Genomic DNA, 6,325 nt, shown 5'->3' on the forward strand with positions numbered 1-6,325 from the left:
CTCAGTTTTAAGTAATCAAACACCTGATGGTAAACAAAACATGAAGCACAGAAATTATTTTGGCAAGATAAAATCCAGTTTCTAGGCATATTCTGAAACCATAAAAGACACCAGCGTTTGGGCTGCCTGTCACTACCCAAGCCCAAAAAGCAATGACAGCGATTGAATCTTTATGGGTGTTTTATTCAGATGGCTGGTGATCTGAGAAGATGGCAGGTTCATACCCTGACAGACAATCTTGTCTTTTCTTTCCAGGCCAACCTTTTTTATACCAGGGAATAAACAAGGTGTGGTGAGGGGTTTTGAAATTCAGGGAGGGTCAAGTGGAAGAAACTGCAACATTCCTGCCCTGGGCAGTTAGCTGTTCTCAGGGGCAGGTGCTTGTTTGCCCCTCCTTGAAAAACAATGGCCTAGATGCCTCCACTTGTCCCCAGGCAGTAATCTAATCTTTAGCACAGCCCCAGGAGGTTGGCTGTTTTCCCAGGAGCCAGGATGGGCCTTATCTATCTGTAGTTTCTGAAACAAAAGCTTTAACATATACGTTACTTGCTAGGCTTATAACTATTTACCTTGAACTAAAATTTTCCAACTCTTAAGTCCCCTATCAATTCATTAAAAGGCAACAAACAAACAAACAAACAAAAAATTCTGCAGCAATCTCCTATTATCCAATAGTCCAAGAACACTGTGTCCTTTTAGCAGATGAAAGAAAAATTTTAGTTTTACATAACTATAGTATTAATATTAAAGCTTATTTTTAAAACTTTTAAAATAGATTCATTCAATTTTAGCTACCTTGACTACACAAAGATCTCTCTCTTTCTCCCTTTCACTTCCCAAATTTATATGTCGACTTAGTTTGTCCTTTATCCTCCTCTTTTCCATTCTGAAACAGCCAGTTGTCCTACTCTAGGACAAAATTACTTTCTTTTCCCTTGAAAAAAATGCATCTCCATTCCTCATACTTGTTTTGTTTTACCAAAATCATGTCTGTTTTGTGCATTTAGTGTTATTTCCTTTATTACATCAATGTAAAAAAGTCTAAACCTGTAAGAATTATTATGAGATTATTTGTGCCAAACTGATGACAACTGCTGAGAAGCAAAATCTCAACAGATTGAGAAAATGCTCCAGAGAATAGCCATTTTGCACTTTATTTATGCACTAGAATCAAAGGAGGAGGCATAAGGTGTTACAAGAAATCCATGGGTGATAAATTAGGGAGGCAGGAGAAAGCAAAGAGGGGAAATATCTGGGATTGAATACAAAGAAAGATGAATGAAATGCAAAAGAAATCTTTTACATTTGTAGGTATAGTTTAGTTAGCAGTTAACAATTAACATGATTATTATAATAATAATGATGTCTTGTGTCTATGCTGTGGTGCAGTGAGGGGTCCAGAAAAAAAGGAATTACCCTGACATTCCAAAGGTAAGTTATCTTAGATGCAAAAAGACAATAGACAGGCTCAGTTAAGAAGGTAACAGCCTAAGACATGACTATCCACCACTTTTAGTTAGAAAGTTTTAATTTCAGACAATCCCATGTGGTTACCTTAGGTCTCTGAATTTGTAAGGCCTACCATGGCAGGCCTGCCCTGAGCTTGTCAGGTTTGGTATGTGGCCCCTTATTTGTTCACAATTATTTATAGTAGTTTTAATTACATATATTAATTAAAATTCTTAATCCTTAGAAATCTTAATTTCCAGTGGAAACTAAGAATTAAGCATTTGTGAACTGTTACACAAGCATTCTGTATTTTGGAAAATTTATAGTACATAATTTCTAGAAGTATATTCTTCCTCATAGTAAATTTTCAATGTATTAAAATGATAGGAGAACTCAAGAGTTGGAAAACTGTAGTTTAAGCAATAGCTAATAAGCTTAGTAATCAATGCAAGTAAAAGCTATTGTTCCAGGAACTGAAGGTATGACCCACCCTGACTCCAGGAGACCATAAGCAGTTCCACCTTTGTGCCTCAGGAGGACTGCAAGCAATTCAAGATGGAATCTGAGCCACTGTGCTCCAGGGTGAGACACCCATCATCCAAGACACAGCTTAAGACTGTTACAGAACAAACAAGGGGGGCCTGGGACGATATACTATTACTGAAAGAAACCCCCAGGTCCATTATGTCCACTGTCTATAGGAAAGATGTCTCTCAGTACCAGAGATTCATGAAAAGGAAAGGAAATGTTTATTTAATGCTATACAAACTTAAAGTAGTGATCTAATGTCTTAATCAAAAATCCTAAAGTCCCTTAAAACACCCACAAACACACACAGTCCTTCCTTCCCCCTTTGCCCACTCCAGAGTACTGTATCTCAGGAAAGCAAATAGAAGTCCATGGCTCAGGCAGTCCCTGGTTCTTCCCAGTACTCTGTGCTAGGCTGGTAGGCCTCCCTCGGTTCCCTGCACCCTCAGCTGTGTCTCCGGGATCTCTGCTAAAGCCGGGTGGTGGTTCCCCCTTCTAAAGCTGCAGGGGTCCCCACTCTGGCACAGGCACGTAGTCCTCTCTCCACTGCTCCAGCCATGTGGTCCTCTCTCCCAGGACCACGGGAGTCCCCACTCAGCCAAAACTGTGTGCTTCTCCCCTCAGTGGCTGCTGTGCCTGGGTTTAAATCCCCGACAGGGATTGGATCCTGAATCTTCCTCTGCAGCCCCATTTCCGACTCCTCCCATACTCGGCCACACTTGCCCTCAATCTGCTGTCCTTTCCAGCTTTTCTGGTCACCATCGTGGGTCTGGCAGGTGTGGACCCATGTCATGGAGCCAATCTTCTCTGAGCTCTCACGCAGGCATTGTAACTCGGGGGACCTGCCCCCCAGTCACATCTTGGGGGGCTTTCCATCTCCCCTGGCCCAGAGCATGGCCATAGCTATTTAGCATATCCAAGTGACCAGCCAAAGGCTATAGGTATGCTAAATGACCACGCCATGGATTAGCTGCAAAGCTGCCTTGCATGTTCTTGCTCTGTGTGCCCCTTCCCTCAACTCACACCTGTGGGGGAAGGGGTGAAGACATCTTAAAATCTCCTGGACACCTTGAGTTCTGGATTCCATTTCAAATGCCCATTTGGGGTCCCCCTTCTTGGCTGCATGTAAGGAGTAGGGAAAAACTTAGACCATGAGAAAATAGGAACCTAGCTAGTTAGAGCCAGGAGATTACTGTAAGGAGTAGGGCAAAACTTAGACCATGAGAAAATAGTAACCTAGCTAGTTAGAGCCAGGAGATGACTAGGTTACTGAACAAACATCCTGCCTTTCCCGCCTTATGCAAGAATGCGTGGTTTGAAATTCCCGCGCGTGGTCTCTGTAAGCAAATAGCTAACCGCTACATCAGCTTCTGTGAAACGTTTGCTTGCTTGCTCGCGCCAAAACCCTTATATAAGGACCTGGATGTGAACGCTCAGCACGGCACTCTTCTGCAACCCTTGTGGGTACCGTGTCTCCAGACACTTTCGAGAGTTCGCCCCTGCGCAGGTTAAACTTGGCCAATAAAGCAACATCTTTGATACCCCCCCCCCCAAAAAGTCTCTGAAATTTGTTCTCAAGTTTGCTGAATGCAACACTGCACCCTGTAACAACACCACTGCCCAGGGTGAGAATGCTGCAATTTTTAATCCAGTGAACTTTTCCCTGAATTCCAAACCCCTTACCTACACTTTGTTCTCCTTATAAAAAGTGCCATTTTTAAATAGACTTTAAGATGGACTGTTAAGGTATGAACCTGCCATCTTCTCAGATCACCGACCATCTGAGTAAAGCGTCCATAAAGATCCAATCCCTGTCTCTGCTTATTGGGTCTGGTAGGTGACAGGCAACATGAACACTGGCTTTTGTGATTTCATATTCTGGCAACTCCATGCTGGGACAGACTTTGGGACTCTCTTGTAAGTCTGGGTATATTTGGAGGTGTGTCCCATACCTGGACTAGGGACCCCTGGGGTGTGGATTTGGAGGCTCCCCAGCAGCTACCAAGTGATTTCACTTGGGATCTCTCTTCTCTGACTCTGGGCACCTCCTGTTGTCTTCACTTAATTGAATCACTGTGCTTTCTGGTTCAGGTTACAATCAGGACTTAAATCATCAAGAATTAAGGTGCCTTCTGTTTTGTGTAAGATTACAAAGCTCTGTCGATAGAATGGGAGGAAAAGCCTCGGTTCCAGGAAACAGCCCTTTGGGGCAAGTTTTGGCTGATTGGTCAACCTATGTGTTTAAACCTATGACTAAAAAATGGTTTTTATTGTAATACTGTTTGGCTTATGTATTATTGTGTAATCTAGACTCAGGAGAGCACTGGCTGCTGAATGGGTCTTTAAATCACTGTATATAGTTATACTGCAATTAAAGTTGTTTTATCAAAGATAAGGGAAATGGGGCAAAATGCCTTACCTAGAAACTTTTATAACTTTACATAATAAAAATGCAGAATTAAAATTAAATAAATTAATGGTCCAAAAATAGGGAATTTGCCTGTGAAAGATAGCAGAAGCTCAGAACAACGGGACCAGGAAAATCTACATATTATGGCTGCTGTGAGCATGGTCAGGATTCCCATGGCCCCTCCAGCCCCAGGGGAGATCTTCCTCTTTACTTGGCTGAGGGACTGGGGAAAGTGAGTCTGAACTGGCCTCAACCTCTAGAACCTGTCAGGGAACGAAATTCAGTAAAGGACATGGCCCCAATGGGGCAGGGCACTACCTTTTATGAAGACTTCCAGTGAAAGTAAGCCCAGAGGGCCAACCTGCTGAATTTTGGGGGCACATACCCCATTTTCTACATTGAAAAAAAATCTGAAATGGGATGGAGGTGGGGAGGGCTAGGGGGGTAGGCTGGGATGGGAGTAAAAGGCAGAAAACTGTACTTGAACAACAAGTAAAATTAAAAAAAAAAAAAGAACATACCATTTGGAGGAAAAAAGTTCCAAACAACTGAAGGCAATATAAAATGGCATATAGTGAACCTAGAAAGCCCACTCACATAGCAGGCTTATTTCTATTAAAACAGGACCCAGGTCAGAACATGTCATCATAAGTCTAAAAATTATAACTGGGCTCCAAAAGCTAATAATTCAATATCTCAATTTAAAAAAGTAGTTGTTTGATAATTCAGAACCTATAATGTAAGAACATTCAAGATGGGATTCTAACCTAGGAAGGAAGATATAACAAGAAGAAGGAGGAGGAGGAGAAGAAAAGAAAAAGAATGTTAATAAAGCAGCCAACTTGAATTCACATAATAAATACCTCCATAAGTCATTTAATAATAAGTATAAAAATAACTCATAAGAACTTCGGTAATTCTTGTGTCCTTTTCCTGATTTTAAGGTATTCAAAGCTCATTTTCAAACATGGTATGTAAGCATTTAATTTTTATAAATATTTAGAAGAACCTGATTAAGTATTTTTGTAATCAGCATATTTGTCTCTAAAACTTTAACCTGATAAATTTGTGTTTTAGTGTATTAGTTGCATAAATAATGTGTACGAGTTTAGAGTTGTATTGTCCAATGTGGCACCCACTAGCTACATGGACTATTTAAATTCAAATAAATTAAATTTTTAAAAAAAATCTGAAAGGACCAGAATATAGCTCTTTAACATGGACAAAGAAGTACACTCAGGCTTTTGAGTTTCTTAAGGCACACCTGGCTTTTGCACCAGCCTGGGGCTTCCAGACCTACTAAAGCTCTCTCATTTACCTGTTCAGGAAGGGCAGGGCATTGCCCCGGGTGTCCTCACCCAAATGCTTAGTGACATTCCCCATCGAAGTCTAGTCTAAGAGATTAAATCACACTGCCCAAGGTGGCTAGCCTGCTTGAGAGCTACGATAGACACCTACAAGCTCTTACAGAAAACTGGAAAAGTTTTGTTGGGACAGCTTATCACCATTTATGCACCCCACAAAGTGCTGAGCCTGCTAAAGCAAAAAAAGAAAATTTGTGGTCATTGCTGGAAGAATGAGCAGGTACCAAGCCATTCTTCTTGACAATCCCAATGTGTCCGTCAAAACTGTAAGTAATTAAATCCTACCTCCCTCCTCCCAGAGCCTGACTTGGCTGTGTTAATGCATGACTATACTAAAATAATTAATAAAGTTTATTCTAGCAAAATTAATTTACAGGACTATTCTCTAGGAAAGGCAGAGTTGACTGTCTATGCAGATGGAAGCAGTTATATGGACAAAGGAAGCAGAAAGGCTGGGTATGCAGTTGTGACTCTTGAAGGAGTAGTGGAGGCCAAGGCTTTGCTGCCAGGAACCTCTGCTCAGAAAGGTGAACTGATTGCATTGACAAGAGCACTGGAATTGTCACACAGAAAA

Source organism: Phyllostomus discolor, chromosome X (genome assembly GCF_004126475.2).
Source record: "Phyllostomus discolor isolate MPI-MPIP mPhyDis1 chromosome X, mPhyDis1.pri.v3, whole genome shotgun sequence".
Lineage (NCBI taxonomy): Eukaryota > Metazoa > Chordata > Mammalia > Chiroptera > Phyllostomidae > Phyllostomus > Phyllostomus discolor.